The sequence below is a fragment of the Lepus europaeus genome, chromosome 18 (assembly GCF_033115175.1).
Source record: "Lepus europaeus isolate LE1 chromosome 18, mLepTim1.pri, whole genome shotgun sequence".
Classification (NCBI taxonomy): Eukaryota; Metazoa; Chordata; class Mammalia; order Lagomorpha; family Leporidae; genus Lepus; species Lepus europaeus.
The window spans coordinates 47162173-47176926 of NC_084844.1; the positions used below are offsets into that span (position 1 = coordinate 47162173).

At 42.0% G+C, this 14754-nt stretch overlaps 1 protein-coding gene across 5 annotated transcripts in view; it reads right to left on the minus strand.

Annotated features, from left to right (window-relative positions):
* The window catches only part of SMG6 (SMG6 nonsense mediated mRNA decay factor), a 261478-nt gene that overhangs the window by 90047 nt on the left and 156677 nt on the right, over positions 1–14754 (minus strand). The gene's annotated exons all lie outside the window — the stretch shown is intronic.

Sequence of the window (14754 nt, forward strand, 5' to 3'; positions counted from 1 at the left end):
TATAGGTTACAGCAGGGGTGGCGAACCTTTTTCTGCCAAGGGTCATTTGGATATGAACATAATCATCTGAGGGCCATACAAAATTATCAACTTAAAAATGACCCTGCTATAAGTTTACTGAATTTCGAGACCTACCTGTAGTTATCTTGGCAAGGTCAGACCAAATGACTTTGTGGGGCATACATCATCTATAGGCTGGACCTGCACCTGGTTCCCCACCCCTGGGTTACAGCAACAAGGGCCTAATACCCTTGCATTGGACAGGTGTTGTTAGTGTTTTCTACTGTTTATCAATATCCCCCCAAGAAACAGATACACACTCAGTCAAGGGGTAGCATGTTCTCTCAGCCTATAGATGTTATGGAAGTGATCAGACTCAAGTCTAATGGCCATCTTGAGTTTTCTTATACATTGCACTTTATATTGCTATTCCCAGAGTCAGAGAGAGGCAAATCACAAAAGGTTTCTGCCTACATGAAGTGTAACTCTAAAGTAGTAAGATATGTTTTTAAAAATCACAAATGAGTACCGGTCTCATTAGGATACTTGACAGTTATACCTTACATAGTCTGTGAAATACCTTTTCCCCCAACTTACAAGCCCAGATTGCAATTGAATGTGGAGGATTTTTTTTTTTTAATATCCATAATCCAGCTGTGACACTTCCATTTCTACCTGTACATCTGTTTCCTACAGTGTACTGCTGCCTCAAGTGAGATGTGTGAGGCTTCTGGAGATGCTAGGGAACAAGACAGAACAAAAATGCTTCACACCTGGCTCCCAAATTACAGGAACGCTGGACTGGAGCCAACATAAGCTGGCACAACACCAGCTGAGATGGACATCAATTAAGGAGCCTGTCATCTTTCAAGACTACAGGGTCTTTTTTTCACTCCACAATCTGCACTGCTTCACAAACCAGCCACAGCACCACTGGTAGGATTTTCCAGATGGGATCATTTCCCTTAGATTCTGCATTTGCAGATTTATTGCAGAACTTGTTTTTAACCCCTCCCTCTGTTTTAAAAGCCTGAACTATTATGCTACATTTCAGTTTTATCTTCAATTAAATTTATCTGTCCTTAATAAATAGAGAAACTTGTACCTTTATGAGCAGAAAAAGAGAAGTTTTAAACTTGTCTACAAACTGTTGCTTTGTTTATAAAAAGACATTCAAATAACTGAGATTAGTGAAGGCTCAGAAATTCTTCTCTGAACACATCACTCCCACTGGGGTCAGAAGCCAGAGAGCCTCTAGAGGACTCCATGATGCTGGAGGAATGGAAGGGCCTCCAGCAACAATGCAGGCCTCCTGTGACCACCACATGCAGTGAAGTGGTCCATGGCATGCCCAGAAAGGAAAGGGACGCTCTCCTAGTGTCCAGTTAGCAGCAAATGCTGTTTAAGAAAAACTTCTTTACAGGGACCTGCAATTAAAGAGTGATAAGACCCACAGAGCACCTTCACTGGACTTTTGTCTAAAGGCCAGGGCATACTTTTGACTCTATACCTAAGTGGGCTACTCGGTAGAAAAAATTCCATGCAACATGAAAGGGTCCCATGATAAATAAATATCTCATCTACATTTAATATGTGTTCTGAGAAAGTGAATTCCATTGCCTCAGGGGGCTGTCTGTTGCTGCCAATTTGCTTCTCATGGCAGAACCCTGAGTGGCAGAGCTCTGACTCGGCCCTGCTGATGCTTGTTTGGAAAAGAGTCCAGCTGGAGATGAAAGCAGCTCTTCAAAGCGGGTGACTCCTTGGAGGCTCTCACTTTAGGGCTTGGGAATGATTACTTACTAGAAACGACTTCAGTCTGGGATATGCTCTCGGCAAGAAGTGGGGCTGCCCTCTCAGGTATTCTGCTGGAGTTTGCAGAGCTGGAGAGGTCTCAGTGGGTTCAGGGTGATGGCAGGAACTGAAGAACCCAGCTGACGGTAAGAGCTCAGAATCTACAGTACTGGAGAGAGGGAAGGAACTGAAAACAAGCTTCAGCCATCCTCTCTACACAACTCAACCTTGGTCCAACCTTTACTCCCCTATTTTATTTTATTTTTTTTGGTGGAAAAACATATATTTAGAATTAGCCAGCTGGACTCAGTTCAGATGATCCCAATTTTGTTGGCAACGTCCAGAGCATCATAGTCAGGAGCCAGCCGCACATAGGCCTTCTTCTCTCAGTCAGGTTTGATCAGGGTGTTGACTTTGGCCACATCAATGTCATAGTTTCTTCACAGCTTGTTTGATCTGGTGCTTGTTGGCCTTGACATCCACAATGAGCACCAGGGTGTTGTTGTCTTCTATCTTCTTCATGGCCGACTCCGTGGTCAGGGGGAACTTGATGATGGCATAGTGGTCAAGCTTGTTTCTCCTGGGGGCGCTCTTCTGAGGGTATTTGGGCTGCCGTCGGAGGCGTAGTGTCTTGGGCCGTCGGAAGGTGGGGGATGTGCGGATCTTCTTCTTGTGGCTGTGGACGCCTTTCAGCACTGCCTTCTTGACCTTTAAGGCCTTTGCTTTGGCTTCAACTTTAGGAGGGGCAGGAGCTTCCTTCTTCGCCTTCGGCGCCATCTTGGTGAAAAGCCCCTCTTTTATTTTAAATAAACAGCTTCAAACTGGTGGTCCCCATATCTTTCTGTTGACTAAGGTCTCAATTTCCTTACTTTTCTCTATCAAGAGAGCCTGAAACTTCTAGCTCTCAGCATTTAATCAGTCAAAACTTAGTCTCTGAAGTGAAAAGACAAGCCACAGACTGAGAGAAAGTATACGCAGTACATATTACCTCTGACAAAGGACTTGCATCTAAAATACATAAAGACTTCTCAAGACTCAGTAAAAAAAAAAAAAAAAAAAAGCAAGCAATGCAATTTAAAGATAGGCCAGAGAAGATATACAGATGGCAAATACATACATGAAAAGATGCTCATCAGCACTAGTCATCAGAGAAATGCAAATCAAAACCACAATGCGTATCTTAATAGAATGACTTAAAAAAGCAAACAGACAGTATCAAGTGCTGACAAGGATGCAAAGCAACTAGAATTCTCATATAGTTTCTAACAAAGTTAAACATACACTTCCCATATAAACCATCCATCCAGTCCATTGCAAGGTATTTATCCAAGAGAAATGAAAACTTAAATTCACAGAAAAACTTATATGTGGTAAAAATGCCTGCATGCCACAATCAGAGTACCTAGGTTTGAGTCATGGCTCTAGTCCTGACTCCAGCTACCTGCTAATACAGATCCTGTGAAGCAGTGGTGATGGCTCAAACAACTGGTTCCCTGCCATCCACATGAGATATTCAAATAGATAAAAATACATTCTGAAGATAAACAATAAATTATTTTGGTGTGAGGAAATTTTTAAATCCATGCAATAGTTTTTTCCTAATATGCATTTTCCTAAATGTCTAGGTTTTAAAAATTTTATTTATCTAATTTATTTGAAAGGCAGAGAGTCAGAGAGAGATCTTCCATCTGCGGGTTCTCTCCCCCAATGCTTGCAACAGCTGGGGTGGGGAATGCCAAAATCAGGAGCCCAGTCCTCATTCTGGGTCCCCCATCACCAGCTACCCTCCAGGATGCACATCAGCAGGGGGCTATTGGGAAGTAGAACCAGGATTTGAACCCAGAAACTGTGGTAAGGAATGTGGGACTCCCAAGCAGTGAAGTAACTGTTGGCCAAACATCTGACTTTCCATAAACTTTTCAAAAACCTTCACATATGATGGGATACTACTCTGTAACAGGAAAGAACAAATTACTGATTCAGGCAAAAACATGGATGAACCTCAAATGCATTATGCTATGTGAAAAAAGGCAGAATCAAAATGCAAAGTTATATACAGAGAAAACAGATGAGATATTACTAGGGTCTGTGGGGAGGAAGAGTAGTTGGTTGCATGAGGCAAATTTTGGGGGTGATAGAAATGTTCTCTCTCTTAACTATGGTGATAGCTACATGACTGCCTGTGTTTGGTAACTGCATAACAAAGAATATATTTTACCATATGTAAGCCAATTAGTCTCTGGGTCTCAAGAGTCCCTAGAGAAGGGGAACATCTCCATCCTGTGATTTGCAGCCACAGTGTGACAGGGCTGAGAAAGATTCCACTTTCATCCTGAAATCAGAAGTAACACTAAATAGACTCGGATTTCTGTTGGAAAAAAAAAAAAAAAAACTTTATGCCCTCTGTCCCCCAAAACTTTTCATTATTGGGGATAGTGCAACCCTCTTTATGCAGATAAAAAGATACCAAGTTCCAGCTGGTTTTCCTCCTCCCCCTTCATTTCCTGTTTCATTTGGGCAGAGGTCTCTGTTTCTGCAAAGAGCAAAGTATATTCAAGTTTAAATCACAGGGGAAATCAGAGGCCTAGGCTAACCAGAGGCCTCTTGGCCCGAATGGGTTAATGTACACAGACTCTAATAAAAATAAATCCTGAAACACATTTTTAATAACAAACAAACACCTGTCAACTTCTAATTAAAAGTACTCCAAGAAATCTATGTTTTCAGTGAGTGGGGTTAAAAACATAAAATATTCCTGAAATAATACAGCTTCTTTTAATATCATTATTATCTAATAATGAAATGACAGGAATCTCCCAAAAGTGCAATAGTTGGAAAGAAAAAATATACTTCTTATAATGAGGTCACATGACTATGGGGAGCAGGTAGGTTGTGTGGATAAAAACATACATTGTAGCATTACCTGGAGGGCTGTGAAAGTAGTTAGCTTGAAAAAGAGAATGTATTCCCAGTCACAGGGTAGTGGCTGATTTTCACACCTATGCTTCACGACATAGTCCTTCTAGTGCTTCTTGGGTGAGGAAGGAAACGGTACTTGGAAACTACAGCTCAGCTAGAAACTCTGAGGTCTCACCTTCCTAAGCTAGAAACTCTGAGGTCTCACCTTCCCAGAGCACAAGCATATAAGCGTATGCACACATAGAAATGCACAGAAAGAGCTTTTTCATTTAAATGGAGGAAGCTGTCGTGTCTACCTCTATAACCTAAAGTATTAATCATCCACCGTCTGGTTTTAATCCACATGCTCCTGATCTTGCATCTGAATGTATTGTTATCAAGGGAAGGAGCATTTCTGCTCAATCTTATTCACTGGCCAAAAACCTGAAAATGTGAAAACCACATTGGTGAAGTACCTTCTTGGGGACCCGAAAACTCTGAGCTGAGCTGCTGCTTTTTTATTGTTTTCTTTCTTTCTTTCTTTCTTTTTTTTTTAAATGATGAACAAATGTGAATTTTGGGGAGGGAGGGGAAGCTGGAAGGAGAAAAAGAAACGGCTCAAGTTACCCGTCCCTCATATCTTGGAGTGACACTATCCTCAGGGAAATGAGCACTTTCTCTTCTGTATTTCCCAAAGGGCATCCAGCCACACAACCTGTCAGATGCTACCTTGGGCACCCAGGTGCATCCCTTATGAGCATTTACAAATGAAACAGCAAGCCCAAACAGCAAGCTTTCCCTCTTGTCTCCATTCTTCCCATTCACGCCTTGCCAGCAGTCAAAGCAGAGACTGAAAAAGCATCTGCCCGAATGAAGAATGCTTGTCCCACTGTCTGTGCTGGACCCTCCCCTGCCTCAGGCTAGTCCTCAAGAGGATCCTGATGCCCATATGTGGGCTTCAGTACCTTCAAAGCCGTTAGTCACCACCCTTGCAGTCTCACTCCAAACTGTGCATGGGGCCACCCATGACACACAAACTCTGGCAAGATCAGGGTCTAGCAAGAGCAGAAGAAACCACAATACGCCGGAGACTCCCTGGAGAACAATGACTAGCGCGGGTAGGGAACAGACTGACAGAGCAGACAGACTCTACCCAGGCCTTGCTGTTTTTGATGCAACACAAGTGTTTTCCATTAGAAGTTCCCTGCCCCACAAACACTCATATATGCGGCTATGAAATCCACATACTTCTGCTTTTCTGGCACTCTGACCCAACTACCTCTCCTGTTCCTCTGGAACAGAGCAAAGATGAGGGGGAACAGATGCCAGTACCCCCAAAGGTAGGTGAAAGAGAATCAGCTGCATGCTCGCCAAATACCATCAGACAGGGGTATGCCGAAGGGAAGAAGGGAGAAAACAAGGACTTTCCTTTTGTCAAAGTCAGTCTTCTAGCTCTAGATCTTACTGGTGGGCTCCCATGCCTTCGCCTTCAAGTCTGGCTTTACTTTCTAGTAAGGTCTGCAGCTGATCTTCGTCAGGAGGTGCCAGTCGCCATTGAAAGTAAAGCAGACAAAAATCTCAGAGAGCACTCATTTTACAAAATTTGCACAACTCTACTATTAAGAAATTAGGGAATGCTGACTGACTGTGACCCATATCAGACACACAAAATCAGCTGAATCAAAAACCATTAAGGCAACAGTTACCTCTGCCCCAACCACCAGCACTCCTGCCCAGGTCATTTCTACTCAAAGTCACAGAGGTGGAGAAATGTCGATGTTTCATTAATCCCTTAAAGGAAGAAAAGGAAAACAGAAACCGCAAATAAGTGAGAATTTAATGAATAATAAAAGGAATTGAAAAGAAGGGTAAAAGTGAATTTTTAAAGTGGCATGTAAAAAATAAAAAGGAAATCCCCTATCCCTATTCAGGCAGCTCTGGAGTTCCCTAATTGCACAAGAGCAAAGGACACCCCCAATGTGTATGCCTTGTTAAGCAATTGCTCAACCTACACTCATTGTGCAATCCAACCTTCCAAGGCTTTCTGCTGCACATATGCAAACCACGTTTTCCTCCGCACTCTAGAATTAAGAACAGTTTCTCATTCTTCTCTTCTTCATTTTAGAGGGTATGTATGCATGAGCCAAATAAGAAAAAAAAATAGTACTAGATAAGCATTCACAACAAATGAGGTTTTACGTAATTTCATCTGGTTATTTCTGAGTTTATTGGTAGGTAAGAAATATTTGAATTTACGCTTAGGCAGCTAAGTTCCATTTTTTCCCTGTCACCGACAATAATATCACACACACATACACAAAAAACTGTCTACAAAAACATCAAACCTTTAAAAGCCTTTGTTCAGTATTTGGAGCAGTTAAACGCAACAGTAATTCCTTCAGAGTCAAAATTCCAATGGAAACCTGGATAAATCATGGTGATTCTTTTAATTAGAAACTTTCCTTTTTAGAGAAATTAAGTTAAACAATCAGCAAGAACAATACAGGTATGTGTGAAGATGAAGGATCCATGAAAAGGTAACTCAGAAATTACACAAGAAAAGAGCCATGGGGGACTCTACAAAAATTTTATTATTGTACTCATAAATATGTTAAATCATTGTCAGTTTAAAAATCTTAAAATTTAAGTTGTACAATGTAAAAACTATAAACAAGATTATAGAAATAAGCTAAATCAGGAGAAAAATATTAGCAATATACAAAACAAAGTATAACCATATAAAGCACATGAAGAACTGGGGCAGGAACTGTGGCACAACAGGTTAAGCCACCTCCAGCAGCACAGTACCAGCATCCCACATGGGCGCCAGTTCCAGTCTCAGCTGCTCCACTTCCAATCCAGCTCTCTGCTAATGTGCCTGGGAAAGTAGTGGAAGATGGCCCAAGTGCTTAGGCCCCTACAAACACATGGGGGAGACCCAGAAGTAGCTCCTGGATTTGGACAAGCTGTTGCAGCCAGTTGGGGAGTGAACCAGCAGATGTAAGATCTCTCTCTCTGTAGAACTTCTGCCTTTCAAATAAATAAATAAATCTTAAAAACAATAGATTAGAAAGTAAGGGTCAACTTCTAGAACTATAAAAACTTCCTCTAGCACTGCTGGACTTCTATCATAAACTAGAAAGTCATCTTCTATTTCTGAACATAATAATGGAGTAGCTGGCATAGTCTGCTCATCATAAACAGCTATAAAACATATGAGGCAATTTTTTTTAGGCAATGGACAACAGGCAATGCAAGACAGTGATCCCTGAGAGAACAGAAACTCACAAGATGGGCCTGTGATTATCCAGTCCTCTGCTTTGGGATAATTCCCCAATAATGACCCAGAAAGCTGGTCAAATTATGGTGATCCTGCTGAGCTGAGGAGGTAACAGCAGAATCTGAGGCAGTCAAAGTAGCTGGAATCTGTGAGCAGGGAAATGGACAGGAAGACGTTGTACAAAGAAAGGGCATGGAGTGCATGTGGAAGTCCTCAAGAGAATGCCAGTGATGGCATATGCCAGCCAAGACCACCAAAGACTTTCCAGATTGCAGCTGCTATGGAGTTGAAGATAGAACACAGAGATAGCAGAGGCTCAGCAGTGCTGCCTGGGGACAGAGTTACAACACTGCCAGATGAAGAGATGTTAATACAGCCAACACTCAGCATTCTTTATGAGTAAGGGCCATATCCTACATTTAGACCTGAATCTGCATAGAAATAGCCCAGAGACTGACTACTGCCAAGTTATTCGGATTTAGAAAGTACTCTGGGTTTAATATGTATCTTTACTAATAACACAAGTTCAAGATGATCAGGCAGTAATTTATATACCAGTTAAACTAAATAAACAACACAACAAAAATCCACAATACTCTCCAGAGGAAGAGAATAAGAAGATCTAAGGTCTCCACAACAAATTATCCAAAGCAAGAGAAAACAAAGAAACAGGAAAATGCAATCCATGTTCAACAGAAATCCAATGTGAGATGACCCTGATGTTGGAGTTGGCAAACCTTTTCTTTCTCCCTTTTTTTTTTTTTTAGATTTATTTTATTTATTTGAAAGAATTAGAGAGAAAGGTAGAGACAGGGAGAGAAAGAGAGCTTCCATCTGCTGGTTCACTCCCCAAACGGCTGCAACGGCCAGAGCTGAGCCGATCTGAAGCCAGGAGCCAGGAGCTTCTTCTGGGTCTCCCACATGGGTGCAGGGACCCAAGCACTTGGGCCATCTTCTGCTGCTTTCCCAGGCACTTTAGCAGGGAGTTGGATCAAAGTAGAGCAGCCAGGATTTGAACTGGTGCCCATATGGGATGCTGGCGCTGCAGCCTGGGGCTTTAACCTACTGCACCACAGCACTGGCCCCTGGCAAAACTTTTAAAACAACTATTACAAAGATGTCCAAAAAATTAATGAGAAAGATGTCCAAAGAATTAAAGGAAAATATGGTCTTAATGAGTGAACAAACAGGAAATGTCAGCAGAGAAGCAAAAATTAGAAGAACAAATCAGAAATCTGAGCTGAAAAGTAAGATAATGAACAAACAGTAAAGTAAAAATTTCACTAGAGGAGTGTTTTTTTTTTTGTTGTTTTGTTTTTGTTTTTGTTTTTGACAGGCAGAGCGGATAGTGAGAGAGAGAGACAGAGAGAAAAGTCTTCCTTTTTGCCGTTGGTTCACCCTCCAATGGCCGCTGCGGCCGGCGCATCTCGCTGATCTGAAACCAGGAGCCAGGTGCTTCTCCTGGTCTCCCATGCGGGTGCAGGGCCCAAGGACTTGGGCCATCCTCTACTGCCTTCCCGGGCCACAGCAGAGAGCTGGCCTGGAAGAGGGGCAACCGGGATAGAATCCGGCGCCCCAACCGGGACTAGAACCCGGTGTGCCGACACCGCAAGGTGGAGGATTAGCCTGTTAAGCCACAGCGCCGGCCTCACTAGAGGAGTTTAACAACATAATGGAAATGGCAGAAAAGTCAGTGATCTTGAGGACAGATCAACAGAAATCAAGAAATCTGAAGATCAGAGAGAAAAAAAACACTTTAGAAAAATGAAGTATCACAAATCTGTGGGACTAAGAGTATAGCAAAATGTTTAACATACACAAACTTCCAGAAAGAAGAGAGAGTAACTGCGGCAGAAAAAAGAATCATCTCTGAAATATAGCTCAAACTTGACGAAAAACACCAGAAGGCTCAGTAAACATCAAGGAAGACAAATGTAAAAAGAACTACACCCAATACATACCTCAAAATCAAACTTCTGAAAATCAAAGATAGAAAAAATTCAAAGCAGCAGCTTCTCTCAAAAGATACGTTACAAAGTGGGGCATTAGAACAGCTGCTGACTTCTCATGAGAAAACAGTGGAAGCCAGATAACAGAATCACTGTTTGAAAATGCTACAAGAAAAAAAAAAAAATCCATAATTTTACATCCAGTACAAGAAAGCAAATAAATCTTTAAAAAAGGTGAAAAAAAGAAAATCATTTTAAGATAAATAATGGTTATGGGAATTTGTAACTAGTCAAACTGATAAACTGTAGGCTAAATAAAAATGGTATCAAATGGAAACTAGGATCTACAGAAAAGAATGAGGGGCCGGTGCCATGGCGCACTAAGTTAATCCTCCGCCTGTGGTGCTGGCATCCCAAATGGGCACCAGGTTCTAGTCCCGGTTGCTCCTCTTCCAATCCAGCTCTCTGCTATGGCCTGGGAAAGGCAATGAAGGATGGCCCAAGTGCTTGGACCCTGCACCTGCATGGGATACCAAGAAGAGCTACCTGGCTCCTGCCTTCTGTGGCACTGGCCGCAGCGGCCACTGGAGGGTGAACCAACAGTAAAAGGAAGACCTTTCCCTCTGTCTCTCTCTCTCTCACTGTCTACTCTGCCTGTCCAAAAAAAAAAAAAAAAATCTAAAAAAAAAAAAAAAAAGATTGAAAAACACCAACAAATAAGTGGATAAACATAAGTCTATGTTTTCTTTTTGTTTCTATTTTATAGACAACTAACTCCTTATGCATAAATAATAACAGTCCAGTAGGGCTCAGAACATATGAAAACTAAGAGAAAACAACTGCACAAAACAAGTGGGGAATGGGGAAATGGAATTATATTGTCATAAGGTTATTACATTTGTGAGGTGTGAAGCAGGAAGTATAAAGTGTGAAATATCAAGCGGTACAATATCGTCCCTAAATGTATTCTGAAAAGTTAGGGATGCTAATTGTAAATCCTAGAACAACTAATAGAAATAATAATAAAATAGAAATCAGTACAGTTAAGACAAAAGCAGAAGTGAAATGTAAGGTTAAAAGCAATGGAGAAGGGGGCTGGCGCTGTGGTGCAGTGGGTTAACGCCCTGACCTGAAGCGCCGGCATCCCATATGGGCGCTGGTTCTAGTCCCAGCTGCTCCTCTTCCAATCCAGCTCTCTGCTATGGCCTGGGAAAGCAGCAGAAGACGGCCCAAGTGTTTGGGCCCCTGCACCCACGTGGGAGACCGGGAAGAAGTGCCTGGCTCCTGGCTTCGGATGGGCGCAGCTCCAGCCGTTGCGGCCATCTGGGGAGTGAACTATCGGAGGGAAGACTTCTCTGCCTCTCCTCTCTCTGTGTAACTCTGGCTTTCAAATAAATAAATAGATCTTTAAAAAAAAAAAATGGAGAAGAATCTTCATGATTTCAGGGGTTGGGCAAAGATTTCTTAAGACAACAAAGACACTAATCATAAAGGAAAATGCTGAAAAATTTAACTTTACCAAAATAAAAAATTCAAGACTATATAAACAAACACAAAAAAGGGCAAACTAGCCATATACAGTGAGAAATATTCACGGGACATACTCATATATCTGACAAGTATTTGTATCCAGAATATATAAAAAATTCTTACAACTCAATAAGGAAATATCGCTATGTTTACAAATGGTCAGTGGATTTGGGCATTTACCCAACTGAAGATACAAATGGCTTGACTAACAATCTTTTTATTTTTATGATGGTATGAAAGCTATATATATGTGTGTGTGTGTGTGTGTGTATGTATGTGTGTATATATATGTATATGTGTATGTTTGTGTATATATATATATATATATATATATATTCAGTAGAAGCTGAACTGTGAATTTAGTCCTTATCCAGGGCTAGCAATATGCAATACAATACTCTCTTGCAATGTTGGGCAGGGACAGGGAGTCAAAGCTCCCAGTAAGCCATGCAATTACGAGGACAAACAACCAAGACTCTAGTGTACTGTGTTGTTAGGCTACGGTGTTTGGTAGGTTAGACAGGCTAAATACATTTTTGACTTACAATATTTTCAATTTACTTTTTTTAAAAAATGTATTTATTTACTTGAAAGGCAAAGTTACAGAGAAAGAGGGAGGGAGAGGGAGGGGGAGGGGGAGGGAGAGAGAGAGAGTGGGAGGGGGAGGGGGAGGGAGAGAGAGAGAGTGGGAGGGGGAGGGGGAGGGGGAGAGAGAGAGAGAGAGAGAGGGAGGGGGAGAGAGAGAGAGACCTTCCATCTGTTGGTTCACTTCCCAAATAGCCATAACAACCAGGGCTAGGCCAGTCCGAAGTCAGGAGCCAGGAGCTTCATTCAGGTCTTCCACATGGGTGGCAGGGGTCCAAGCACTTGGGCCACCTTCTACTGCTTTCCCAGACACATTAGCAGGGAGCTGGATTGGAAGTGGAGCAGCAGGGACTCAAACTGTTGCCCATATGGGATGCTAGTGCCGTAGGTGGCAGTTCAACCTGCTATGTCACAGCAGTTTAAATGGCCCTAAATTTACAATGGATGTATCTGCACACAACCCCATTGTTTAAGTCAAGGAGCATCTACACATGAACTGTCAACAGAGCAATGAAGAGATGCTCATCATGAATCGGGAATGAGATACTACCTCACACCTACCACGGCTAAAATTATAAAGATTAGAAATATCATGTGTTGACAAAGATGTAAAGCAAATGGGACTTTCATACATTGCTAGTGGAGTATAAAACAGCGCAATCACTTCAGAAAATAATTTGGTAATTTCCATTAAAGTTCAATTTATGGGGATAGCATTGTGGCGTAGCAGGTTAAGCCTTTCCTGCGACGCCAGCATCCCATATGGGCACCAGTTCAAGACCTGGTTGCTCCACTTCCAACCCAACTTCTTACTAAATGCACCTGGGAAAGCAGCAGAAGATGGTCAAAGAGCTTGGGCTCCTGCACCCATGTGGGAGATCTGGAAGAAGTCTTGAGCTCCTGGCTTCAGCCTGGCCCAGCCCTGGCTGTTGCGGCAATTTGGGGAACGAACCAGTGGATGGATGATCTGTCTCTCCTCCCTTCTCTGTAATGCTGCCTTTTGCATAAATAAAAAATAAATCTTAAAAAATTTAGATTTGTATTTATTATAAGGCTAAGCAATTCTACTCCTAGATGTTTACCCAACAAAAATGAAAACATGCCCATGAGAGACTTTTATATTAATGTTCACAGCATCTTTATTCCTAACAATGAAAAAATGAAAACAGCCCAAAAGTCCAACATCAATTGAATGCATAAACTGATATATCCATAAATGGAATATCAGTTATCAACAAAAAGAGTGACCTTCAGACAAAACACAATGCCAGGGTGGATGTGTGGCACAGCAGTTAAATTTCCACTTAGACGCCTGCAACCTATATCAGAGTGCATGGGTCTGAGTACTTGCTCTGTTTCTGATCCAATTTCCTACTGTCACATACCCTGGGAGGCATCAGGTAATGGCTCAAGTTTCCCACTCACATGGGAAACCTAGACTGAGTTCCAGGGCCCTGGCTTGGATCTGGCCCAGCCTTGGCAGTTATGGGCATTTGGGGAGTGAACTCGCAGATAGAAATCTCTCTCTGTCTGCTTGCCTCAGTAACTCTTGTCTTTCAAATAAATACAAATTTTAAAATAAATTAATTAAAATTACTTATAAGATGGGGCTGGCGCTGTGATGCAGAGGATTAAAGTCCTGGCCTGCAGTGCCAGCATCCTATATGGGCACCGGTTTGAGATCTTGCTGCTCCTCTTCCGATCCAGCTCTCTACTATGGCCTGGGAAGGCAGTAGAAGATAGCCCAAGTCCTTAGGCCCCTGCACTCAGTGGGAGAACTGGAGGAAGCTCCTGACTTCGGATCGGCTCAGCTCTGGCCATTGCAGCCATCTGGGGAGTGAACCACTGGATGGAAGACTTCTCTCTCTGTCTCTGCCTCTCTCTTTAACTCTGTCTTTCAAATAAATAAAAATAAATCTTTAAAAATAAAATAAAATTACATATCAGTAAGTTGATAAATAAAAGTAATGGTGTTAACTATAAATTACCTAAAACTATGAAGCAAAATATGTACTTTTATGTAAGAGGAAATTATATTAGTAAAGAAAAAAGAATGGGACAGGAAACACTGAGGCAGAATAGTTTTTTCTCTAATTGCAGTATATCCTCCTTTTACCAATTTCAGTTTTTAATTAGGATCCATATTTACTAAGTCTGGAGCCAAAGACTGTTTGTATGTAGATAGGTAGGTGGGTAGGAAGGCAGGGGTGCACTGCACAGCTTATCTTCAGGTTTTCATGTCTCAGTCATCCCCATCAGCCAACTTCAAGACTCACCATTCATCTACAAGCAATCCTGCCTGCGAAGTTTAGAGGCTACGACAGCGTCCTGACCTCTGGTCCTTAGAAGCTGTACTGCCACTACTCTTAGATTTCTGCCCTTTGACACACTTTCAAAACAATGTAGATCATCCTGTGAATGCAGTCGGCACTCCTTACAGTACTTTCAAGGGTTTGCCTTAGAACAAAAAACCGTCACACTCTCTCTCCAAAGAGACACAGGTGTCCGAATTCAGGGCATTTCAAGACTTGAAAAAAGTACAACCCCAAGAGAGACACGCAGGCAAATTCAACCTGGGCGTCCCATTCCACTCATACGAACTTTTACTTCTTTGTTCATCCTTAAAACTATTCTGGGAAGATCAGATAATCTCCCTAAAACCAGGTCAACAGTTCCCAAGTTCCTGGTGAGAAATCAAGCTTCTAGTGAAAAATAAAACTG